At 46.4% G+C, this 27,602-nt stretch overlaps 1 pseudogene; it reads left to right on the top strand.

Annotated features, from left to right (window-relative positions):
• Positions 1 to 3,153: 3,153 nt before the first annotated feature.
• On the top strand, positions 3,154 to 26,508 carry LOC145642921 (uncharacterized; annotated as a pseudogene).
• The last annotated feature ends 1,094 nt before the right edge of the window (positions 26,509 to 27,602 follow it).

The raw sequence follows: 27,602 nt of genomic DNA, 5'->3' as shown, positions 1-27,602 counted from the left end.
ACGTGACACTTGGCGAAAAATCAAAATGCCAAGTTTAGTTTTGGTTGATTAAAGTGTATCATAAATAAGTCTTGTTTTGTACAACTTTATAAATTTTATGATATAAATTTAATTTAACATATTTATAAGATATATTTTTAAAGTTACAATCTACTTATTCATATGGAAAATTAGAAGTCCTATCATAAATAAAACTATAAATAACTTTTTTGTCAGAAATAAAACTCTAAATAACTTTTTTATCTTAAAAAAAATCTATCTTAAATTCTCTTATCTAGCGTTAGAGGTGTCATACTAAATCTTATATGTCGCCTATGTGGCACGACACTTGGCGAAAAGTTAAAGCGCCAAGTGTCGCTGTCTCGTGGCCTGACTAAAATTTAGCTTTATATATTAGTTATATGATATGATTTGTAATTCGAGGTTTTTTCTGTTTCTCCCTCGATAAAAGTGAAATGTGAGTGTATTACAAAGTCTCCTGGCAATTGGTTACTGGTTAGGGAGGTATAAATTGTACAAGGTATCATGTTATGAGAATAGTCCCTTTTTTTTTTTTCATTTTAAAATTATGTTTTCAATCGAAAATACCATCATATTAGCTCTCGGATAGGAGGAATTGAAGACGAACCTGAAACTAGAGACGAAAAACACCAATCGTAAAAGATTTAATTGCAACTAGAATCAGGGTTTCTTTTTCCCATGTTTGTTCAAAACACACATACAATTTTCAAGGCATAATAGATACATTTTTTTTTTTTTTTTTTTTTTTTTTTTTTTTTTTTTTGTATAGGAATAGTTTTGCGCTATTAGTTTCTTAGGTCTTGGCAAAACAGATAGCCCTTGTTAGTATGCCTTAGATCTGGCAAACAGGTCATTCAGGTCGGGGTCGGGTCAGGTCGGGTTCGGGTCGAGTCGGGTCGATTCGGGTTTTGGGTCAAAATCAGGTCAGCCCTTCGGGTTAATTTCGGGTCGGGTCAAGTTCGGGTCGTATCAATTTGGGTCGGGTCTGGTCAATTTTTATGATCAATTTTCGGGTCAATGTCGGGTTGAGTTATTTTCGGATCGAGTCAATTCGGGTCAGGGCGATTCGGGTCAAGCTTGTGTCGAGTCACCAAAATAAATTCACTTTAAAAAATAGTTGGAAAAATAAAGTAAAATCGTAAAAAAAAAAAAAATAAAATAAATTCATGACTACATAAGTAATTCAGTATTTCACCCTATTCACTTAGGATTCGGGTCAATTCAGGTCGGGTCAATTCGGGTCGATCAATTTGGGTTAAAATCAGGTCGGGTCACTTCAGGTTTCGGGTCATTTCGGGTTGGGTCAATTTCGGGTTTTGGGTCAATTTCGGGTCGGGTCACTTCGGGTCATTGGGTCATGTCGTTATGTTCGGGTCAACTCTATTTCGGGTCGGTTCGGGTTAGTTCGGGTTCGGGTCATTTTTGGGTTAATGATTTCGGGTTACAGGTCGGGTTATTCGGGTCGGGTCAATCAGGCTGGGTCAAGATTGCCGGGTCTAGTCTGCCTACATTGCTGTTGTATATCAGATTAATCATTACATGATTGCTACCGGTGGCAGCAGGTCCAAGACACATTTTTCACTCGCCTGTTTCTCACATCCTTTGTTTTTTTTCTTCTTATGTTTCTATTACTTCTTTTCTTGAAGGAAAAACATTATCTTTATCTAGCTAGTACTAGTTTTTTGGAAATTGATAAGGTTCAACTGTTATTAAATCAATTCTTTGAGTATTTATAGCAGTTGATTGAGAAAATCTAGATGAGTATCAGGAAACGGGTGCATTGCAACAACAAATGATGTATGGCCTTTTATAGTAAGTTTATTGATACCAAATACTGTTATACTATTTGCGAAGGAAAGCTCAATAGAATTCTAGACATGTACATGTTATCTGCCACAGGGTGCTTTCTAATACTATAAGGATGCCATGGCCGAAAGGTCTTATTGATTAAGCGGGTGACATCAAACCTTTTTTTTTTTTTTTTTTTCCTCTTGGCCTTCTTTACCAACAGTTAGTCCTATTTTCTTGTGGGGAAGGTCCTGCTGACAAGTGACAATGATAGATGCTGTGTAGTATTGTAATTTTGTTCTTCTATAATTTGACAAGGCTGTGCTGCAGCACTATTTAATTTATAAGGACAGATGAGGATGGCATTTTTTTACTGCCTTCACTTAGGGGAAAACTCATGATCAGGGAAAGATGTAAGAGATGTATAAGCTGTTGAAGTTGAGAGATGAGACTAACTTTGAGTGAGGAAATGGTCTTTGTGGAGCTTCAGATGCCCACCAATCGTGGCATACACAGAATGTATACGTAGTAAATAATATTAGAGAGCATGACTACAGGACTGAGGGACTGATGAAAAGAGAATAAGCTGCTTCTTTTGTTGAGGGAGGTGAAAAACATGGCCGGCAAGTCGCAGCTGGAGTGATATGGCTGTCAAGGGAGCGTGAATTTTGCTTTTGGGAACGTGCTACTGAAATGCAGGGAGAATCAGTTTGGGGTAATTGTTTGGTGAAGAAGGAAGAATTTGATGCAGAATGCGCCGCTGCTCACAAATCATTTGCAAAGAAGACAGAACATTGACATGTTTTTTTAGTAATATGAATAATTTAAATGTTGAAAGGTGAGGAAGCATGATGTGTATGCTTAGCTACAGCTCAACATCATGTTGATAGTGGATATTGGGGCTTGTCATACATTACACCAATGGGATTGAGAAATAAGAAAGAATCTGTGTCTGCTTTACTGAAGCAATAGTTTTAACACCAGTAAGAGGCCACACACATAAGAATCAAGTCCTTTAAGAAAAAAGTGATTTGCCAAAATGAGGCTTAGTTTATGGATGAGAATGAAATTAGATGTGTAGAATTCTTCACAAACCCCTTCCAGCGCTATTGGAATTCCTGTAACGAAGACTTTCAGGGATTGCAAATCTAAATTGTCTTTCATTGTTTAGGAAAATGCTTGTACATGCTTATTTGGATGTTAAAAAGATGGGATATCCTCTAGAATTCATCAATACCTCTCTATTCGTCTGAAAATTTTGTAAGGATGTTAGTTGTGCATTGCTTCTGCAAATGCTTATCCATGCTAATCTGCGTATTTAAAGGAGATGGAAATCATAATATAATGGAAGGATTAGACCTGTTATGCTCAGCTGGTTTGTGAAGCTGTCAACTGCAGAGTTGCAGACAGAATTAAGGCAATTAACAATATAAGCTCTTGGCAAGCAAAGTCACACAAACCCTAGACCTTTGGCTTCATGTAGTAGAAATTATGCATGAATTTTTTACTTCCATCAGTTTTACAGGTCTTATATGAGCTTATACTATGTAATGAGGTGCCATTGTGGAAGATGCTGCTTGATGCCGAGTATTTGGAGGGCATTAAGAGATATTTCTATCTGTTTCTAGATGATAATTCTGATGATCAAAATGCTTGGTCAGTTTCACAGGGCAATAGCTTGGCAAGATGTTTCATTTGAGTCTGAAGCTTCAGCTATTCTTCACTCACCTTTTTTCAAACTCTTTTAAATGATGGTTTTGTTATGTCCGTTCTTTATATCGTACGATTCCTTAAGACGATTCATGTTATCTTATCCCAAATCATTTTGGAACTAAGGTTTTGTTGTTGTTGTTGGTAGAAAGGAACGCTAATTAGATTAAAACTGAGTTTGTTACAAGAGTTGCCCTACTAGCATTTGAGTCTAGCAAATTACTGTCATCCAGAAGAGAGTGAATTCCAAGTTTCACAGACAAAATAATATCATTACAGATAAAGATGGGCACGGGCCGTGCCGGCACGGGCCCGACACGATTTCGGCACGGCCCAGCACGACACGGTCTCCGGCACGGCACGGCGGCCCACCTGTGGGCCGTGGGCCGTGCCGTGAACAAAATTCTGGTATCCGGCATGGGCACGGCACGAGGCACGACGGCTGGCACGTGGGCCGGCACGCTGGCACTGCCCGCCGGCACGGCCGGGCACGGCACGGCATGGCACGAGGCCCGCAAGGCACGTAAGATTTTTAATTATCATTAATTTTTTTGTATTATTGATTTATCGTATCGGCTACCGGCATATAATAAAATAAGTTATAATTCAATTTTTTGTGTTTGCAGATTATCGCACTCGTATTTTTTTTTTAATTATATGCATTGTTGTTAATTGCTAAATTAATAAAATTGTTTTTATTTGTTTATATAAACTTAAACATAATTAGATAAATAATTTATATAACCCAAATTAAAATAAAGTTGTTCAAAAAATCAAAAACAAAATGTTTAGGGTAATTTTACCCTGCCACGTGGCCCAATCAGAAGGTGACACGTGTCATCCCCAGATTGGTCTAAAATGGACCAATCCCTGCTCGACACGTGTCATTCCCGAAATCAAGGGAAAAGGCGGCCTTCAGGCCCAAATCCCGAGAATGCCGCCAAACGGCTCAGCCCACCAATGATTAGGGTTCAGTAACCTAATCAGGGGCACAATTCCCAAAGACCCTATAAATAGGGAGATGTCCCTCATTTTGAGGGCACGTTTTGATCAATTATTACACATTTTACTCTTTGATAGAGACATCCTGAGCTTGGAATCCGAGCAGATCCCTACCTAAATTTCCGCACCTTTTTTCTCCCTTCAAGTTTCTAACTTGTGCGTCGGAGGCGGAGCACCACCCAACTGGTGTCTCCGTTTGTTTTGCAGGTACAGCTCACCCCGGATCAGTCTTCGTGTTGTAACTCTCCCGAGGGACAAAAACACCCAAAACATTTGGCGCCGTCTGTGGGGAGAGTACCTCGAAGATGGTTCAAGAGTCTGTACCACCCCATAACCGTCTGGGTGAAGACCCAGAAGTTTTTACAGACCATGAGGATGAAGATCCTCAGGTCGAAGCTTTTACAGCCGAAGACGGCTCTCTTAGAACTAAACGCATCCGGCCCAGAGACACTCTGGAGCGGGGTGCCTCCCAGGCGGGTCCGAGCAGACTCCCTGGGCAGCCGGAAGGGGTAACCCAAACGGCAGCTGGATCAGCCCCTGTCACCCGAGACGAACTCATGAGGTTCATGACGAGTTTCAAGGGTGAAATTACAGAGCTGATCACCAAAAGCAGGGCTGGCCAAAGTAAAGGTCAGTCGGCGAAGAAGACTCCTCCAGAGAAGGGGAAGTCAATCAGAAACCGGCAGCCCACTCCCCATCCAAAGGAGAAGGCAGCCGGGACCATTGATTGGTAAAAAATTCTCCTTCCTGGGGGGAACACCAATAACACTCGCCGGCCTCAGCAGCCGGTGAGAAGTAAAAAATCAACTGTTGATGCCCGGGAGATTATTAACCGGAAGAGAAACCAATCGCTTTCTGAGTCGGCTTCAACATCGAACTTTCCAGACAGCTTCAACAACATCTCTGCAGGGAGTGCACCCTCCTTGCATGAGAGCCAGACAGGCGGTAATACCGTCCATTCTGGCCCTCATATGATTGGAGCCGTCCCGTACGTGCCTACTCACGCTTACGGACAGTATCCTCCTCACTTCATGCAGCCGGCCTTCTTTGGGGGTCAGGCGGCATATCCAAATGTCCAGCCATTGGACTGGCAGCTTCGCCTGCTGCGCCTGGGTGAACAACCTTCTGCGTTCACTCGGGAGATAACCGAGGCGGCTCAGCCGGCCAAGGTTAAGAATGTGTTGGTTGGTACCTATGATGGTACCACCAATCCGGAAGACCACCTCATGGCTTACACCAACCTCATGTATCTGCAGGGGTTGGATGATGCCACTTGGTGTCGATGCTTTCCGGCTACATTGAAGGGCATTGCCCAACAATGGTTTGGCAACCTGCCAGCCGGGTCCATAGACAGCTTCAGGAAGCTTGCCTTCCTGTTTGCTTCCAACTTCTCAATGAACATCCCTGCTAAGAAAACAAGCCTTGATTTGAGCACTGTTAAGCAGGGAGAGAGAGAAGGGCTGCGCTCATATGTCAGGCGGTTCAACCTGATCAGAATTCAGATTCAGGGACTGTCTGATGAGGTAGCTTTTACAGACTTTTTTAAAGGTCTGAGAGACGGGTCGACCTTTAAGTTCGACCTAGTAAGAAAAGGGGCTTTCACCCTACAGGCGGCCCTGAGGGAGGCGGAAAGCTACATTTAAGCTACCGACCTCTGCTCGCCTGGTAGCCAGTCGGACTCCAAGAAGTCTGACAAACAGAAAGACAGCCAGTCAGCTCAGCCGGCTAAAAACAAAGAAGAGAGCAAGAAAAGAAAAGAAGTCTGGGCGGTTACTGATTCTGACCAGCCGTCCCAGAAGAAAAAGAAAGAGTTTAAACCGTACGTCCCCAAGTACGAGTTTAACAAAGATTGCAACTCCATCCTCATGGAGGTAAAAGACCGGCTGTCCATTGAGAAGCCGAATCCTATGAAGAGTTCTGTCCAGTCACGGAACAAAAATAAATTTTGTCAGTTCCATAAGGAGGTCGGCCATGACACCAACGACTGCTTCAGTTTTCAGCGTGCGTTGGACCGTCTGGCTGACAAAGGGCTGTTGAAGTCCTACATTTCTAAGTCCCCAGTCGGGGTAAAAAAGAAAAACAAGGGTCAGTCCTCCAAGACTACCCCCCAGCCTTCTAGTAGCTCGGATACCGATAAGGAGCCGGTCTACACTATAGCAGGCGGGTTCTCATGTGGTGGCCCTACCATCCGGGGCACCAAGAGCCATATTCGAAAGATGGACAAAGATGATGATGAGCAGGCGTCTGCCAGCTCTTCCTTCCCCGATGTCTTGATCACTGAAAAGGATAGGGGCAGCGTTCGCCGTCTTCATGATGACCCGGTGGTCATTGAATGTAAGGTTGCCAACCAGTTAGTTGGACGGATCCTTATAGACACCGGCAGCTCATCAGACATCATCAGCCTCCGGTGCCTGCAAAAGCTGAAATACAATGTTAGCAGCATGCATCCGGTCACCCACCCCTTGGTTGGTTTTGGGGGTGGGATGGTCTACCCAGCCGGAAGGATTGACTTACCCATCCGGTTGGGAGAGAAGGGCCAGGGACGACATATTGTCGTCAGATTCTTGGTCGTTGAGGAGTTGACCGCCTATAATATCATTCTTGGCAGGCCAACCCTCAACGTAGCCAAGGCAGTAATCATCCCGTCCCTCATGCTCATCAAGTATGAGAGGGATGACGGCTCTGTTGGTTCCTTGAATGGGGATCAGAAAACGGCCCGAGAGTGCTATCTCTCAGCCGTCCGAGATACCGTGGCCCCAGGCGGTCAGGAACCAATAGACCTTGACAACGTCAAGGATGCCAACCCAGCTCCTGCCCCATTAGCAGCCGGAAAGAAAAGAAAGGCTCCTCTGCTGGTGGAGGTGAAAAAAGAGAAAAAATAGCAATCACTGACCGGTGAACGGTCAGATGAGCTTCGTCCCCAACCGGCTGGCGAAAGCATTGATCTCGTTCTGGACGACAGCCGTCCAGAACGCACTGTTAAGGTTGGGACGGTTGCTCATGCTACCTTGGGTGCAAGCTTGCACCTTCTGCTGAAAGAATTCAAAGACATCTTTGCCTTTGAAGTGAAAGAGATGCCAGGCGTCAGCCCGGATGTTGCTGTCCACAAACTCGCCGTGGACCCCAAAAAGAAGCCCATCCGGCAAAAGAAAAGAAACCACGGCGAGGAAAGAAGTCATGCGGCAGCTGCCGAAGTCAAAAAGCTGCTAGACGCCAGGTTCATTCGGCCTAGTAATTTCCCCGACTGGGTAGCCAATGTGGTCCTTGTGAAGAAACCGAATGGGACCTGGCGCATGTGTGTTGATTACACAGACCTCAACAAGGCGTGTCCAAAGGACAGTTATCCGCTTCCAAAGATCGACAGTCTGGTCGATTCTACAGCCGGTCACGCCTTGATGAGCTTTATGGATGCCTACTCCGGCTTCCATCAGATACCCCTGTGGAAGAAAGATCAAGAGAAGACGGCCTTCGTCACTAATCAGGGGCTATTCTGTTATACTGTGATGCCGTTTGGCTTGAAAAATGCGCCTGCCACTTTCCAACGGATGATTAATACGGTCTTCATTAATCAGATTGGGAGGAATGTGGAGGCGTACATTGATGACATGATAGTCAAATCCAAGCTACAGACGGATCACCTTGCTGATCTCCGAGAAACATTCACCACCCTCAGGCGGCATAAGGTTATGTTAAATCCTAAGAAATGCGTCTTTGGTGTTGAGTCTGGGAAGTTTCTCGGATTCCTGATTGATCAAAGGGGGATAGAGGCTAACCCCGAAAATATACAGGCGGTGATTGACATAAAGTCACCCTGCTCTGTTAAGGAAGTTCAGAGACTCACCGGTTGTCTGGCCGCCCTGGGGAGGTTCCTCAGCCGGTCAGGTGACAAATGCCTCTACTTCTTCCAAGCAATCAGGAAGAAGACCAGATTTGAATGGGGAGATGATGCTGAGGCGGCGTTCCAGAGGCTGAAAGAGCATTTACATTCTCTGCCTAGGTTGGTCAGTCCTTTGCCTAGGGAGACGTTGTACATGTATTTAGCCGTCTCAGACCATGCCCTCAGTGCCGTTCTCCTTGCTGAGCGAGACGGCGTGCAGCTCCCGGTTTACTTCATTAGCCATGTTCTTAAAAATGCTGAACTCCGGTACCCCATGGTTGAAAAATTTGGCCTCGCTTTGTATATGGCATTCAAAAAATTGAAGCCTTACTTTTTGGCACATCCGGTGGTGATTTACACGGACCAGCCACTCAAGCGGCCAATGTCTACCTTGGACTCATCCGGGAGAATGTTGAAATGGGCTATTGAAATGCAGAGCCTTGAAATCACTTACGAACCAAGAAAGGCAGTGAAAGGTCAGGCGTTTGCCGACTTCATTGTGGAAATGACTCGTCCGGTGGCTCCGGATAATCTTGATCAGGTTTGGAAAGTGTACGTAGACGGGAGCTCTTCAAAGAACGGCTGTGGTGCAGGCGTAATTTATGAGTCTTCTGAAGGAGACAGATTTGAATATGCACTACGCTTCAAGTTTCAGGCCTCTAACAATGAGGCGGAATATGAAGCCCTGCTAGCCGGCATACGCATGTGTAAGGCGGCAGGGGCCATGAAAATTGACGCCTACTCTGATTCTCAATTGGTTGTTAGCCAGTATGAGGGAAGTTATGAGGCTACCCATCCGGCTATGATTAAATATCTTCAGGAAGTCAAAGAAGAGACCAAGGCACTTGAGGAATTCCGGCTGAATCAGGTGCCTAGGTCGGAAAACAACCAGGCGGATGCATTGTCAAAGCTGGCATCTTTCGCCTGCCATGATACGCCTCGGTCAGTCTTTTGGGAAGTTCTTGAAAAGAGAAGCATCTATGAGGATCCCGTTGGAATTCTGGACCGAAGCTCTACCTGGATGGATGGCATCCAGGCCTATCTCTCAGACGACACACTTCCTGATTCGCCACAGGAAGCAGCCGTCCTGAAAAAGCGAGCTGCAAGATTCGAGTTGAAAAATGGAGAACTCTTCAAGGCGGGGTTTCTGAAGCCTTTGTTGAAGTGTGTCACCACAGAAAAGGGGAAATAAGTTCTCGAAGACTTGCACTCGGGATTCTGCGCCTCTCACATAGGCGGCAGGTCCCTAGCCGTCAGAGCCAGACGACATTACTTTTGGCCCACTCTTGAGGCGGACGCCAAGGAGTTGGTGAAGAAATGTGACAAGTGCCAAAAATTTGGCAAACTCATTCACCGTCCGGCTACTGATCTGACGGCCATCCACAACCCAATCCCGTTTGCAAAATGGGGCATGGACATTCTAGGTCCTTACACGCCTGCTCCAGGCGGAAAGCGCTATATCTTAGTGGTTGTGGATTACTTCACCAAGTGGGTTGAGGCTGAGGCGGTTAAAAACATCAAGACCTCAGACGTAATTTCCTTCATCTAGAAGAACATTATCACCCGGTACGGGGTACCCATGTCTATGGTTTTTGATAATGGTCCTCAGTTTGAGACGCCTCAGCTAAAAACTTGGTTGGGAGATCAGGGGATCTCAAGCTATTTCGCATCTGTTGGCCGGCCCCAAGCAAACGGCCAAGTTGAAGCTTTCAACAAACTCATCTCAGACGGCATTAAAAAGAAAATAGAAAGAGCCGGTGGCTTATGGGCAGAAGAATTAATCCATGTCCTGTGGGCCATCCGGACAACAGCGAAAGGAGCAACCGGTGAAACCCCATTTCTCATGGTTTACGGTGCTGAAGCCGTCTTGCCCATCGAACATTACGAGCTGACTCTCAGAGTCATGCTGTATGATGAAGAGACAAACTGGGAAGCAATGCGCCTGGCATTGGATTCACTCCCAGAACGCAGGGGCAATGCCGCCTTGCGTCATGAGATTTACCGTCTGAGAATGACGAGAGCCTACAACAAAAAAGTACACAAGCGTCCCTTGAAAGTTGACGACTTAGTGTTACGAAAAATGGAGGCAACCGGTAGGGCCAATGAGCTGGGAAAGCTAACCCCAAATTGGGAAGGCCCCTACCGGATCTATGAAGAAGTAAGGGATGACACCTACCGCCTGGAAACTCCAGACGGCAGGCGCCAGCCTAGAACTTGGAATGTAAACAATCTAAAAAAGTACTACTTCTGAGAATGTAAATTTTTTGTAAACAGTGAGTCAGTTAATGAAGATTCAGACTTTGTTTGCAAAATTATCATTTGATTATCCATCCGGGTAATATCCAGGCGGATTCCTCATTTACCTAACTAAGTTCGATACTTAGTGAAGGTTTCATTTGTTAGTCCGCCTGGGTAATACTCGGATCTCTTGCTTATTTAAGTTTGATACTTTGTTTATTCAACTGCTTGACTATCCGCCTGGGTAATACTCAGACGGATTCTCCATTTATCTAACTAAGTTTGATACTTAGTATGATCAAATATTTGTCTGTCCGTCTGGATATTACCCAGATAGACTCGTATGCTTAAAAAACTAAGTTCGATACTTAGTGTAAATTCAACACTGATTAAGAAACTAAGCACAAAAACGTTTAGTGGCTACACAACCGGTCTCAAACAGGACCAGAGGCTAAAATGGCCGGATGGTTGCTATTTTTATAAAATCGCCTGTCCCAACATGGACAAAGGCGTCCGGCGACACCCCTCCGGGTGCAATCGTTGCAGAGAACAGATTATCTGTCGGTTCTACGTATCCATGCAGACGACAAAAATTGAACGACCAAATTGGTCAACTCATAACCGTCTGACTAAAATAACCTACGAAGAACGAATAAGTTCCTAAATACCGGATGCCCATAGGCATCAGTCGGTAACCGGCTGAAGTTCTCACTTAGGTTATTTATTTTAAAATTGCACCTCACCCCAATTGGGGCAAGAGTTCAATGGCTATGAAATCTCTACCAAGACGGGCATAAGCCGTCTGTGTAGTGACTGAAACGCCTGTTGGTGTACGGCTGTGCACTTGGTTTGGGGCAATCACTACTATGATTGATTGACTTGCAAACATATCATGCTCTTTGCAGCATCAGACGTTTTCAAGTCAATCAACCAGCTCCAATTGAAACCAATCACACAGCCGTCCAGGGGCAAGGACAGCCGGACTACTGATTATTTAGGCAAGAAATCGCCGCATGCTTTTGATAAGTTAGGCAAAAATTAAAATTTGCAAAAAACAAAAATTCAAATGCTAAATGATCAAAACCGACTTAGTCGGTGCAATTCATAAAAGTCCATCCAACCAAACGGTTGTAATGGATCAAATGTTAACCGGACCCTGTCCGGGAGAAAGAAATTGTTAATTAACCCGACTCCATAGCCGGTAAAAACACAAATACTCGGCACGCAGGCCGGAAAAAGCAAGTTTTGGCATACAGCCGCTGAATAAAAATTAAAAAAGCAAAGACTGGCATACTGCCGCTGAGGGGTCACTTCTGGCCTGCAGACGGAGCCTCTTGGTTCTCCCCCTTCTCCTCATCATCTGAGGGAATTTGATGCGCTTCGTCGGGACCAGGAAGCTCAGGCGCGGTTGGCTCATTGTTGCTGAGCCAGGCTTCAAAGGAGGCAGGCTCTGTCTCACCTTGCTCTCTCAAGTATACCACGTACTCGGCATAGCTGTGTGCCATTGCCCAGATGCTATAATCAGCGTCTGGGTACAAGGCAGCCCAAGCAATTTTCATACGGGCGTCGTTGTCAGCATCACTCTCAGCAACAAGGCGGTTTTGCTCCGCCTCCAGGGTTGCTGCAAAGTTTTTCTGAGCTTGAGCAGCATCCTTCTCCAGCCTCTCAACCTTGGATTTTAGTTTGCCAAGGTCCGCCTGGGTCTTCTTGAGCGCCTCTTCAGCCTGTTTGGCGCTCTCGTCTGCTTTCTTCTGAGCCTCCTCCGCTCCCTTCTTGGCCGTCTCAGCATCCGTTACCCGCTGGTCGGCCGCCTTCAGATCTAGCTCCAGCTGCAGGATTTTAGACGTCTGTGTCATAATTATTGCTTTAGTTTCAAGTTCATTTACGATAGTTGAGTGTAAAGCAATATTATCAGCGTCTATGGCGGACTTCTTGGCCCTTTTTACCTCTTCCCGTTTGCGGGAATAAGGAAGTTTGAGCCCGTCCACCCGCAGCATGGCCTGCAAAAAGCATGCGGTATAAGAATTACAGGCGGGATAATTACTTGGAAAAAATAACATTGAATTGACAAGTTTCTTACCTCAGCCAGAAGGGATAGAATGCGTTCAAGATTGAACGTCTCTATCCCAGGGATATTGTCCTTATCCCTCTTCCGGACGGCATCCAACATGGCCTTGGCGTGCTTCTGGACGTCTGGCCAGCGGGGAGATTGATCTGCACCACAATCAATACGTGATGAGTGCGAAACTAAGGCAGCACCTATCTGTTGCCGACCGTCTGAGGATGACGTCTGTTGGGAGTGGGATTTCACCCGTAAAGGCCACCCCAGCTCAAGCGGGGATTCTAAAGGGTTCTTACCTTCAGAGCCGGCCAAGCGGGAACCGCTTGCAGGCGTGGTGAACCCCGCAGCTGCTGATAAGGGGTTGACAAGATCAAGGCACACGCTGCCGCCTACCTTCTCGAGTCGCCCCGATATCGGCATCGTCTTAGCCCCGGCTGAGGCACCAGGAGTTGACGCAGAGGCAGACTTTTTTATTTTATTGAGAACGGCTGGGGCCTCCTCTCTAGCCCGTTTGAGATTCTTCTCAAACGATTTCCCAACTTCTCCCCCCTGTGAAAATAAACAAGTAAAGGTTAGTATCCGGGCAAGGCAGTTTATAAAATAAACTTAAGAAAGGGTCAGGCGCTCAATACCTTGGCCCTGAGCTCGGCCGCAGCTTTCTCCGCAAGATCTTTGCGGATGGTCGCAGAAGACCGCTTGGGAGTTTTCTCCGACTGCAACATGTTTAGCGCTTCTTCTGCAAAAAGAGAAATTGATCAGAATCATAAATCAATTCCGATAGAAAAATACTACAGACGGTGTGAACCCAGGCGCATACGTTTATTAAACATGTGCCCTAGCCCGCAGGCGGCTAGGAAACATTCATCCCTGAACCAGGCGCTCTTGGGAATCCAATTCTTAGGGACTTTTATTGTTTCCCCGGTTGACAGAGTTGCGTCTGTGAGGCCGAAAAAGTCTGCCTTGATTATTTTGTCAAAGTCTTCCTCTGGGATCCGGGGAAGAGCGCACATCCTGCCCAACAAGTCGGGCTTCTTATTGTACAGACGGAATTCATAATTTTCCCGTCTGGTCAGGGCTGACATCAGGTAGAACCTGTGCTTCCAGCCATCGAACTTGGAGACCTTGTCCAAGGTCATCATGTATTGCGGCTGTGTGGTTAGAGTATACCACGCCCTCCAGCCTGGGCTTCTGCTGAGGTAATGCATGCTTGCAAAGGCCTCCCAGCCGGGGTTAAGCCCTTGGAACTCGCAGGCGGCAACATACCCCAGAATGTTGGTCCAGGAGTTGGGGGTAAGTTGCCAGACCCCAAGGCCGTAGCCTCTCAAAATTGCCTTCACCGCCTGGTGAAGGGGGAAGCGAAGGCCGGCTTTGAACGCCGCCTCATAACAGCCAAAATAGCTGTTGGCGTTCTCTTGATCATCCCCCCAAGCGACGGTGCCCAGCTCAGGCGGCACCCGGATCTTATACCCGTCTCCAAGCGGGTGCATTTTCTTAAAGTTCTCTAAGTTCTCCCCCATCTGGATTCGGTCCTTGGAGGAGACGTGGATGCTGAAGGGATCGTCCTTCTCACTCCACTTTTTCCTTTCTTCCTCATTATCCGGAAGAGGGGGCAAGTCATCGCTGCTCTCGGAGGTAGAGGCGGAGCTGTCGCTCTCCGTCTCCCCCTCACTTTGGTCCATGGGGGCAGAGGCGGCCTCGTCGCCGCCTTGGTCACACTCTTCCAAAAACGAGTCTGCAGGGGTTGAAGGGGCGCGCGGAGGGGATCTCTCCAGAGCCGTCTGGTTTCCCTGACCAGACGTTTCTCCCTCAGGCGTTTGGCCGCCTGAGCCTTCGCTCTTGTAATTCGGGTCCGTGGCCGTCTGCATTATCCGAGCCATGGTGTCCTGCACAGACACATAACTGGTCGGAATCCATGGCAAAGGGTGGTCCCAACACCCCGAGCCGGCACTCCTAGTCCTAGACTCAGCCGACCATGGTGACCGGCTGGACTCTAACCTAGGCTGTGCCGTGTGTGTTGGTGATGCATCCATTTATTGCAAGAAATATGTACAAGCGGTGCAAAAAGAAAAGAGCTGAGAGAGATAGAGACGGTACCTTTTGATTTGGTATCTGAACGTAGACGGGACCGGCTGTATTGCTGAAGAACAAACTTTCTTGCTCGCGTCTGCCTCAAACAAGTGACTTCTGCTCTCTCAGAGTTTTTCTCTCTAGGAAATTTTTGTAAACGAACAAAATTATGAGGGTAAAACGGCTATATATAGAGGGTAAATTTGGGGGCATTTCCGTAATTTACCCGGAAGGTGAACAGTTACTCTGTAACGGTAAAATTACCGCCAGCCGGATCGTGACATGTGTCACAGATGCCACGTGGCGTGCCACGTCACATTTGTGAGGGGCAAATGTTTAGGGTAATTTTACCCTGCCACGTGGCCCAATCAGAAGGTGACACGTGTCATCCCCAGATTGGTCTAAAATGGACCAATCCCTGCTCGACACGTGTCATTCCCGAAATCAAGGGAAAAGGCGGCCTTCAGGCCCAAATCCCGAGAATGCCGCCAAACGACTCAGCCCACCAATGATTAGGGTTCAGTAACCTAATCAGGGGCACAATTCCCAAAGACCCTATAAATAGGGAGATGTCCCTCATTTTGAGGGCACGTTTTGATCAATTATTACACATTTTACTCTTTGATAGAGACATCCTGAGCTTGGAATCCGAGCAGATCCCTACCTAAATTTTCGCACCTTTTTTCTCCCTTAAAGTTTCTAACTTGTGCGTCGGAGGCGGAGCACCACCCAACTGGTGTCTCTGTTTGTTTTGCAGGTACAGCTCACCCCGGATCAGTCTTCGTGTCGACCCGTCTCTCAGACCTTTAAAAAAGTCTGTAAAAGCTACCTCATCAGACAGTCCTTGAATCTGAATTCTGATCAGGTTGAACCGCCTGACATATGAGCGCAGCCCTTCTCTCTCTCCCTGCTTAACAGTGCTCAAATCAAGCCTTGTTTTCTTAGCAGGGATGTTCATTGAGAAGTTGGAAGCAAACAGGAAGGCAAGCTTCCTGAAGCTGTCTATGGACCCGGCTGGCAGGTTGCCAAACCATTGTTGGGCAATGCCCTTCAATGTAGCCGGAAAGCATCGACACCAAGTGGCATCATCCAACCCCTGCAGATACATGAGGTTGGTGTAAGCCATGAGGTGGTCTTCCGGATTGGTGGTACCATCATAGGTACCAACCAACACATTCTTAACCTTGGCCGGCTGAGCCGCCTCGGTTATCTCCCGAGTGAACGCAGAAGGTTGTTCACCCAGGCGCAGCAGGCGAAGCTGCCAGTCAAATGGCTGGACATTTGGATATGCCGCCTGACCCCCATAGAAGGCCGGCTGCATGAAGTGAGGAGGATACTGTCCGTAAGCGTGAGTAGGGACGTACGGGACGGCTCCAATCATATGAGGGCCAGAATGGACGGTATTACCGCCTGTCTGGCTCTCATGCAAGGAGGGTGCACTCCCTGCAGAGATGTTGTTGAAGCTGTCTGGAAAGTTCGATGTTGAAGCCGACTCAGAAAGCGATTGGTTTCTCTTCCGGTTAATAATCTCCCGGGCATCAACAGTTGATTTTTTACTTCTCACCGGCTGCTGAGGCCGGCGAGTGTTATTGGTGTTCCCCCCCAGGAAGGAGAAATTTTGACCAATCAATGGTCCCGGCTGCCTTCTCCTTTGGATGGGGAGTGGGCTGCCGGTTTCTGATTGACTTCCCCTTCTCTGGAGGAGTCTTCTTCGCCGACTGACCTTTACTTTGGCCAGCCCTGCTTTTGGTGATCAGCTCTGTAATTTCACCCTTGAAACTCGTCATGAACCTCATGAGTTCGTCTCGGGTTACAGGGGCTGATCCAGCTGCCGTTTGGGTTGCCCCTTCCGGCTGCCCAGGGAGTCTGCTCGGACCCGCCTGGGAGGCACCCTGCTCCAGAGTGTCTCTGGGCCGGATGCGTTTAGTTCTGAGAGAGCCGTCTTCGGCTGTAAAAGCTTCGACCTGAGGATCTTCATCCTCATGGTCTGTAAAAACTTCTGGGTCTTCACCCAGACGGTTATGGGGTGGTACAGACTCTTGAACCATCTTCGAGGTACTCTCCCCACAGACGGCGCCAAATGTTTTGGGTGTTTTTGTCCCTCGGGAGAGTTACAACACGAAGACTGATCCGGGGTGAGCTGTACCTGCAAAACAAACGGAGACACCAGTTGGGTGGTGCTCCGCCTCCGACGCACAAGTTAGAAACTTGAAGGGAGAAAAAAGGTGCGGAAATTTAGGTAGGGATCTGCTCGGATTCCAAGTTCAGGATGTCTCTATCAAAGAGTAAAATGTGTAATAATTGATCAAAACGTGCCCTCAAAATGAGGGACATCTCCCTATTTATAGGGTCTTTGGGAATTGTGCCCCTGATTAGGTTACTGAACCCTAATCATTGGTGGGCTGAGCCGTTTGGCGGCATTCTCGGGATTTGGGCCTGAAGGCCGCCTTTTCCCTTGATTTCGGGAATGACACGTGTCGAGCAGGGATTGGTCCATTTTAGACCAATCTGGGGATGACACGTGTCACCTTCTGATTGGGCCACGTGGCAGGGTAAAATTACCCTAAACACGGACGGCATGGGAGGCGGTACAGCCGGGTGCTGATTTTGGCATCTGGAAATCTAAGTTTGATCAGGCAAACGAGGATTACAATGCTGAACTCCTTCACCAGGCTAAAGAGGAGGCGAACAAGGATGACGCTGATGGTGAACAGGCCGACTCCTCTTCAGGCTCCTCCGGGGATGAAGACGGGGAAGAGGAGGATGATGAAAATGAAGAGCAGCCGGCAACTGATGATGCGGCTGCCAATGCTGACAATCCCTCTACCCCTTAAAGCTTTTTAGTTATTTCTGCGGCCGAATGGCCTACATTTTATCTTCCGGCCTGCGTGCCGAGTATCCATGTACCTTTACCGACCGAGGGGTCGGGTAATTTGACAATTTCTCTGGCGTGGCCAGCAAACAATCTTACCCAATCGTCTGGTGATGATTGGGTCTTTTAATCTAAATTCATTCGGCCGTTTGGCTGAAATTATTCATATTGTTGTTCTTTAAATTTTTTCGTTGCATGTTTTTTGGCCAAGTATTATAACCTGTATAGCATGCGAATGTTCTTGCCCCTGGACGGATGTCGAGTGGTTTCGGTTGAGTGGATTGCTTGACTTAGAAATTATTGATACTTAGAAGAGTATACATGGTTTCTAAGTCAATCAATCACTATAGTGATTGCCCCAAACCACGCGACTGATCGGCCATCCGGAGCGAATGAATAATTATTTTCATTCGGCCATTGGCTCAAACGAAATACAAGATTTTTGACTTAGCAAATTTGCTAAAAAGAAATCCTTCGCCTGTTTTGTTCCAAGAACTAAAAGCAGGCGCAATCGGCCTAAGGCCTCGACGAGATAAGATGCTAAGTTTTAACTTAGTCTTAATTTTACTTTAGAATAATCCGCATGTCTTGCCCCAAGAGCAAAGAACAGGCGCATTCGACCCACAAGTCTCTTTTTTAATCTGCTAAGTATTTTAGCTCGTTTTCTTGGTAAGTAATAGTCCGCCTGTCCTGCGTTTGGGCAAAAACAGGCGTATCTGCCAAGGGCCTCATTAGTTGTCTTGTAAATCAGTAAAAATTTTCCGCCTGTCTTGCACTAGAGCAAAAACAGGCGCATCTGGCCTAATGCCTAAATAGCCTCTACTTATGAAACAGTGACCCTTTTCCGACTGTGCTAGAACAGTTAGAAAATTCTGGCCTTTAAGATTTCACTTTCGATTAAACCAAACGACTGCGAATGCTGCCTTAGCATTCGGTAGGGCCGCTTGGTGTATTTGTAGAGCAATGTGCCACCCAAATGGGAGATGCTTCTCCTCGACGAATTCGCCCGAATGGACGTCGTCGGTTATCTGACTCATGTTGGAGCAGACGGTTATACTCATGTTGGAGCAGACTGTGACTATTCGGTCTCTATGTGTTTTTCCTAATATCCGGCCATTGGCCTCAAAATGATTTTATCTGGCCTTAGGCCTTTTAAAGATTTAAGCAAATATTCGTTAAGTGTTGGCGTAAATTTAAAGAATTTCGTAGAAACAACTGCTTTAAAGCAGTCGGCTTCTTCAGAGGGATTGGGACGTGGGACAGACGCTATCCAAATGCATTGGCCGTCTGTATTTTGTAGAGGCGCCACTAATAATAAGAAAAGACAAGCTGGAAATGAAGGCATATTCTCATTAAACAAATTTTTAAATGACAAAATTTGAGGTATTTACATTCGTACTTAGAAGTAGTACTTTTTCAAGTTGTCTACATTCCAAGTCCTAGCAGCTTCCTGCCGTCTGGTTCTTCCGGGCGGTAGGTGTCGTCTCTTACTTCCTCATATATTCGGTAAGGGCCTTCCCAATTTGGGGTTAACTTTCCCCGCTCATTCGCCCTACCGACTGCCTCCATTTTCCGTAGCACAAAGTCCCCCACTTTGAGAGGACGCTTGTGTACTCTCTTGTTGTAAGCCCGTGTCATTCTCAGACGGTAAATCTCATGGCGCAAGGCGGCATTGCCCCTGCGCTCTGGAAGTGAGTCCAATGCCAGCCACATGGCCTCCCAGTTAGCTTCTTCGTCATATAACATGACTCGAAGAGTCGGCTCATAGTGTTCAAAGGGCAGGACAGCTTCTGCACCATACACCATGAGGAACGAGGTTTCTCCAATCGCCCCTTTAGCAGTCGTTCTGATAGACCAGAGGACGTGTGGTAATTCATCCGCCCAAAGACCACCAGCCCGTTCAATTTTCTTTTTAATCCCGTCTGAGATTAGCTAGTTGAAGGCTTCAACCTGGTCGTTTGCTTGGGGCCGGCCGACTGATGCAAAGAGGCTTGAGACCCCTTGTTCTCCCAGCCAAGTCTTGAGTTGAGGCGTCTCAAATTGAGGACCATTGTCAAAAACCATAGACATGGGCACCCCGAAGCAAGTGATAATATTCCTCTAGATGAAGGAAATAACGTCTATTGTCTTGATGTTTTTGACCGCCTCCGCCTCTACCCACTTGGTAAAGTAATCCACAGCTACCAATATGTAGCGCTTGCCACCTGGGGCCGCGGTGTAAGGCCCAAGTATGTCCATGCCCCATTTGGCAAAGGGAATTGGGTCGTGGATGGCTGTCAGGTCTGTGGCCGGACGATGGATGAGCTTGCCAAACTTTTGACACTTGTCACATTTTTTGACCATTTCCACAGCGTCCGACTCCAGAGTTGGCCAGAAATAGAGCCGCCTGGCCTTGGCAGCTAAAGACCTGCCGCCTATATGGGAGGCGCAGAAACCCGCATGCAAATCTTCGAGGACCTCTCTACCCTTTTCTGGGGTAACACACTTCAATAGGGGTTTCAAGAAACCAGCTTTGAAGAGTTCTCCTTATCTCAGCTCGAAGTTTGCCGCTTTCTTTTTTAGAGCAGCTGCTTCCTGAGGTGAATCAGGGAGCGTGCCGTCTGCAAGATAAGCCCGGATGTTGTCCATCCAGGTAGAGCTTCGATCAAGAATTCCAATGGGGTCTTCAATAGATATTCTTCTCTTTTCCATGACCTCCCATAAGACCAACTGAGGCGTTTCACAAGAGGCGGATGATGCTAGTTTTGACAGAGCATCTGCCTGATTATTTGAAGACCTGGGCACCTGAGTTAACTGAAACTCCTCAAGTGTACCAACTTCACTTTTGACCGCCTGCAAATATTTTATCATGGCCGGATGAGTGGCCTCGTACGTCCCATTAACCTGGAGTACGACTAATTGAGAATCAGAGCAGGCGGCTATCTTCTTTGCCCCTGCCGCCTTGCAGTACCGAATGCCGGCCAGCAGGGCCTCATACTCGGCCTCATTGTTAGAGACCTGGAACTTGAACCGTAGTGCGTATTCGTACTTAGCTCCCATCCACATACACTTTCCAAACCTGGTCTGTATTGTCCGGTACAACCGGTCTTGTCATTTCGACAATAAAGTCGGCGAATGCTTGCCCCTTTATTGCCTTTCTTGGTTCGTAAGTGATTTCTAATCCTTGCATTTCAATAGCCCATTTAAGCATTCGTCCAGAAGACTCCAAGGTTGTGAGTGGCCGTTTGATCGGTTGGTCAGTATAGACTTCTACAGCATGCGCCAAGAAGTAGGGTTTTAGCTTCTTGATGGCCATGTAAAGGGCAAGGCCGAATTTCTCAACCATGGGGTACCGAAGCTCCGCGTTTCTCAGAACATGGCTAATGAAATACACCGGGAGCTGGATGCCGTCTCTTTCAGCTAAGAGATCGGCATTGAGGGCATGATCAGAGACGGCTAAGTACATGAAGAGCTTCTCTTTGGGCAAAGGGCTGACAAGCCTTGGCAAAGAGTGCAAATGAGTTTTCAGCTTTTGAAAGGCCGCCTCTGCATCATCCCCCCATTCAAAGTTGGTCTTCTTTTTTATTGCCTGGAAGAAGTAGAGACACTTGTCGCCCGACTGAGGAATCTCCCCAAGGCCGCCAGACAACCTGTTAGTTTTTGCACTTCCTTCACAGTACGGGGCGACTGCATGTCGATTACCGCCTGTATTTTCTCAGGGTTGGCCTCTATTCCCCTTTGGTCAATCAAAAATCCGAGAAACTTCCCAGACTCAACACCAAAGACACACTTTTTTGGGTTTAGCATGACCTTGTGCCGCCTGAGTGTGGCGAATGTTTCTCGGAGATCAGCAAGATGATCCGCCTGTTGTTTGGATTTGACTATCATGTCATCAATGTACGCCTCTACATTCCTTCCGATTTGATTAATGAAGACCGTATTAATCATTCGTTGGAAAGTAGCAGGCGCATTCTTCAAACCAAACGGCATCACCGTATAACAGAACAACCCCTGATCAGTGACGAATGCCGTCTTTTCTTGATCTTTTTTCCACAGGGGGGTCTGATGGAAACTTGAATAGGCGTCCATAAAACTCATCAAGGCATATCCGGCTGTTGAGTCGACAAGACTGTCGATCTTAGGCAATGGATAACTATCCTTTGGACATGCCTTGTTGAGTTCTGTGTAGCCAACACACATCCGCCAAGTTCCATTCGGCTTTTTTACCAACACAACGTTAGCTACCCACTCAGGGAAATTGCACGGCCGAATGAACTTGGCATCCAGCAGCTTTTTTACTTCGGCGGCTGCCGCCAGACTCCTTTCTTCGCCGTGGTTTATTTTCTTTTGCCGGATGGGCTTCTTTTTAGGATCCACGGCGAGTTTGTGGACAGCAAGATCCGGGCTGATGCTTGGCATTTCCTCCACTTCAAAGGCAAAGATGTCTTTGAATTCCTTCAGCAGCTGATGAAGGCTTTCACCCAGCTTTGCAAATGCAACCGTCCCCACCTTAACCGTCCGCTCTGGACGGCTGTCGTCCAGAGGGATATCGATGTGTTCACCAGCAGGCTGGGGACGGAGATCATCCGACCGTTTCCCGGTCAGTGATTGCTATTGTTTTTCTTTTTTGACCACCACCAGCTGATCAGTCTTTCTTTTCTTTCCGACTGGTGGGGCCGACTGTTCTTCCTCGACATCGTCGAGGTCGATTGTTTGCTTGCCCCGACCGGATGCTACGGCCGCGGGTTTGACGTCCGAGAGGTAACACTCTCGAGCCGTCTTTTGGTCCCCATTAAGGGAACCGACTGTTCCATCATCCTTCTCATACTTAAGTAGCATGAGTGCAGGGATGATGACGGCCTTACACTCATTAAGAGTGGGACGGCCAAAGATGAGGTTGTAAGCTGTGAGCTCTTCAACCACTAGGAAACGGATGGTCATGTGCCGACCGTCTCCCCTGCTTCCCAGGCGGACAGGTAAGTCAATGCGTCCGACTAGGTGCACAAGTCCTCCCCCAAATCCAACAAGGGTGTGGGAGACCTCCATCATGCTATCCGGTTTGTACTTGAGATTGGATAAGCATTTGAGGCTGATGAGGTCAGAGGAGCTTCCTGTGTCAATCAGAATTCGACCAACCAGCTGGTTGGCGACCTTGCATTCAATGACAACAGGGTCATCATGCGGCCGACGGACTTTGCCTCTGTCCTGCTCGGTGATGACAACTTTAGGGAAGGCGGATGTGCCTGCCGCATCCCCTTCCTCAACAGAGTTGACCATCTTCCTTAGATGGTCCTTGTTGCCCCGAATGGTCGGGCCACCACCGGCAAAGCCGCCTGCTATGGTGTATACCGGTTCTTCATCAATTCGGCACTCACAGCAGGCTGGGGAGTCTTTTTCTTGGACTGCCCTTGATTTGCCTTTGAAGTCACTTTGGACTTCACATAGGACTTCAGCTGTCCTTTGTCGGCCAGACGGTCGAGCTCCCGCTTGAGACTGAAGCAGTCGTTCGTGTCATGGCCAACATCCTCATGGAAATGGCAATGCTTGTTCTTGTTCCGATTTTCAGCGGAACCTTTCATAGGAGTCGGCTTCTCAAGAGTCAGCCGATCCTTAATTTCCAAGAGGATGGAGCAGCAGTCCTTGTGGAATTCGTACCTTGGGACGTACGGTTTCCACTCTTTTTTCTTCTTTGGGGCTGGTTGATCAGAGTTATCAAGGCCCAGACTTGTTTTTTCTTTTTGCTCTCTTCTGGCTTAGGAGCCGGCTAAGCAGGACGACTCTCTTTCTGTCGGTCGGACTTCTTATGGTCCGACTGCTTATTGGAGGAGCAGAGTTCGGTCGCCTGTATATAGGCTTCCGCCTCTCGCAAGGCTCCTTGCAGAGTAAAGATTTGTTTGCGGACGAGTTCGTACTTAAAAGTAGACCAATCCTTCAGACCCTTAAAGAAGTCTGTGAAAGCGACCTCATCAGACAGCCCATGAATCTGGATTCGGACCAGATTGAACCGCCTGACATAGGAACGCAAGCCTTCTCTATCTCCCTGTTGTACATTGCCTAAGTCAAGACTTGTCTTTTTTGCAGGGATGTTCATAAAGAAGTTTGAAGCAAACAAAAACGCAGGTGTCTTGAAGCTATTTATGCAACCAGTCGGCAGATTGCCAAACCACTACTGGGCTATGCCCTTCAGGGTGGCTGGAAAGCAACTACACCATGCGGCATCATCCAACCCCTGTAGATACATGAGGTGAGTGTATGCTAGCAGGTGGTCTTCTGGGTTGGAGGTCCCGTCATAGGCTCCAAAGAGGGCAGGCTGTATGTAAGGTAAAACCGGTGCCTGGTACAATGGTTGTGCCATGTACTGGGCCGACTGGATCATATGAGGACCAGACTGAACCCGTGGGCTGCTTGCTGGAGTCTCATGTACAGACTGGGAACACCTCACAGAGGTATTTCGAAAGCTATCATGATAAGTCGACGTTGAAGCCGACTCTGATAGCTGGGTCCTCTTCCGCTCAATGTATTGCCGAGTATCAGAGAATGTTTTCTTGCTACCATCCGGCTGTATGTGCCGGATGGCTTTTCTTGTGCTCGTTTCTGGGAAACGGAGCCGGGTAAGGTCAAATTGGGGCCGGGCCTTCTCCGTAGGGGCAGGATGAGGAGTCGGCTGACGGTCCCTGACTGACTTTTGTTTGCCAGCTTGGACTGGCTTTTTGGCCGACTGCTCCTTTCTAGGAGTAGGCGACTTCTTTGAGGCGAGTTGTTTGATTTCACCCCTGAGACTGCTCAGGAGTCTCATTAGTTCATCTCGAGTGACGGGAGTCGATCATGCCGCCTGGGAAGGATCACCCGGCCGCCCCGAGGGCTTCTTTGGCTGACCAGCAGTTTTGCTTGGCCCTGCCTGGTCAGGGTGACGCTCCCGCTTTTTTCCTTACTGCGGATGCGTCTAGAGATGAGGGATCCATTTGGATCCACATAGGTTTCGACGTCAGCGTCGTCACCTGAGTCATGGTCCGTTTGGACCACTATGTCTTCTGGAGGCCGATTGGCCTCTGGATCCGGTACAGGTACTTGTGAAGCCATTTCAGAGGTACTCTCCCCACAGACGGCGCCAAATGTTTCAAGGGTTTTTGTCCCTTGGGAGAGTTACAACACTGAGACTGGATTCAACAAAGGATGCATGTACCTGCAAAGCAAACGGACCGCCGGATGGTCGATGGTCCGCCTCCGAAGATTAAGTTAGTAAGCGTTCGGTAATAAAACGTGCGGAAGTAAAGTTATCTGCTCGGATTCCAAGCTCAGGTAAAGTGCTGTCTGTTCTTTGAAAATGACAACTCTGTAGTAAGTGACGTATTGTCCCGTATTGCGTGTATATCTGTCTTATCATAAATGTAAGAATGTCTGCCCTCCACGTTTCATCATCTCATAGGTCCAAATGGCACCTTTACTGAGGACACGTGGCGTTTTCTGATTGGGCCACCTGGCCGGGTAAAAATACCCAAATCAGAACTGGTTCGAAGGTGTTATAGGAGCTCTTAATGGGACACATATTGATATGACTGTGCCAATTGAGGATCGACCTCGCTATCGAGATAGGAAAGGGAACCTTAGCACTAATGTACTAGCCACTTGTGATCCTAACCTTCGATTCACGTATGTGCTACCTGGTTGGGAAGGATCCACATCGGATCTTCGTGTCCTTCGGGATGCTCTTCGTAGGCCTAATGGTCTTAAAGTGCTTAAAAGTAAGAACATATATATTTTTTTATTATTTTGTATAAAGATTGGGTTATGTGAGTTTGAATGTATAATTAAAATGTTAACATTCTTTGATTGCAGATAAGTATCTTCTTGTGGATTTAGGATATTCTAATGCCGAAGGTTTCTTAGCTCCTTACAAAGGTACTAGATACCATTTAAATTTGTGGAGAGGAAACACTCCTACAAATGAAAAGGAGCTTTTTAACTTGCGACACTCATCTACTCGAAATACCATTGAAAGGGCATTTGGGTTGTTAAAGAAGCGTTGGAGCATTTTAAGAAATTCTAGCTTTTTTCCAAAAAATATTCAAGTAAGAATTATCAATGCTTGCTTTATCCTACATAATTTTCTAAGGGAAGAAAACATGGAGGAAACGAGTCTTATGCAAGAGGTGGACCATGACTTGATAAATATGGAAGCAATAGATGAGGAAGAGGAAGAGGAAGAAGAAGACTACATTTTATCCGCTCGAACAACAAATAGTGGAACAATTTTAGAGATGACCTTGCTAAGAAGATGTTTCAAGAATATATGGCACGAAGGGGTCAAGCTACATAGGTTTTAGTTGTAATGAGACATTTGTGTATTATTTATGGTTTGTCATAAAACTATTTATTATGTAATGAGATATTTGTGTACTATGTATGGTTTGTCTTAAAACTAGTTTGCATTTCTTCTTGTCTTGTTCTATTCATTTTGGTTTTAGCATTAGTACAAGTGTTGATTTGATTTTTTATTTTTATTTTCTTGTCTACAGGACCTTTGAACATCATACATTATGAGGAGACCCGGGAAAGAGCCTATGGCACCTTCACAATCACAAAGAAGAAACTATACAAGTTGGAATACACAAATGGATGGTGTACTCACTAAAACATTGTTTGCCTAGATTAATGAGGGAAATAAGGGTGATGGAGAATTCAAATCGCAAGCATATCAAGCTGTAGTGGATAACGTGAGGAAACAATTGGGCATCTTAGTCACCATGGATCAAGTGAAGAATCGGATCAAGGTTTGGAAGAAACATCATTCGGTCATCAATGATATCAAAACTTACACAAAGTTTAAGTGGAATGATAAAAAGAATATGATAGTGATCCCCGTACAAGACCTTCAAGCATGGCATGTATGTTGTATGGTATTATTCTGACCTTCAAGCATGACCCTTAGTTGTGTTCTTGCTGTTCTGTGTTGCTGTGCGTGTGTGTTACTACTGTTCTGTTACGGATGTAGGTTGCTGTGTTACTGCATATAATAAATAGAAATGTTACTGCTGCCCTGTTGTTGCTGTTCTGCTAATGTTGTTGTGCTTAAATCAGTAAATGCAAGGGACTCAGAAACAACTGAAATTAATTGCAATTTTTTTTATACAGAATGTTACTGCAGAACCAGGGATTATAGAAATGTACAGCAGTTTGCATCATGATCTATAGACTTATGTTTATTGTTCTGTTATTGCTTCATTCCATGAATTTTGTATTGACTGGTAGTAAATCTTGTTTTCAATTTTTGTAGGTTTTTGTTATGGCAGCTTTAGCTTTGTACCACTTTATTTTGGTTATTAGGAAATTGATGTCATAAAATTTAGCCTGACAATATTTTTCTTGTGTTAGTCAAGTTTCTGCTTGAACTTTGTGCATAATTTACTCTAGTTACTCTAGCTTGAGCTTTGATGCTGATCATGATGTAAATGTATTTCCACAAAGCTGGTGCTTTAACAGAAAGGTTAGTCCAAGAAGCTGGTGCGGTCTGTGCTGCAACCTAATTACAACATTGATTATTTGATTTTGGTGTTATAGTTTCTGTTTGTGTGTAAATATGCATATTTACTATAAAAGTATCAGATTGATTACTTGCTAGGAGTTTGTGGTATGGCAGTGTTGAGTTTTTTTCTTGTTCATGTATTATATATACTCAATACCTGTGCCAGTTTAAGCTACCTGGTTTTGTTGTGAGTCTGAAATTGATGAGATTAGGCAGTACATAATCTGATAGGAGTTTCAAGGTTTCAGTTTACTGGGGTTTAATGAAAGATTTCTGACATACTATTGTCTCTGATCTCTGAGCCTTGAATAGGATAGTTTGTAAAAGCAGTATTGTTTCATGTGGCGTCTGGAACCTGCTTTGCATCGTGAGGATCTTTTTTAGCCAAGGCCTTGAGCAGTTTTAGTACCCTTTGTTTTTGACATAATCAAATATGAGAATATTTGCTTGTGTACTATGGATT

Source organism: Chenopodium album, chromosome 8 (genome assembly GCF_948465745.1).
Source record: "Chenopodium album chromosome 8, dcCheAlbu1.1, whole genome shotgun sequence".
NCBI lineage: Eukaryota > Viridiplantae > Streptophyta > Magnoliopsida > Caryophyllales > Amaranthaceae > Chenopodium > Chenopodium album.
Note: the sequence above shows the minus strand (reverse complement) of the source record. Positions and strands in the feature narration are given on the sequence as shown.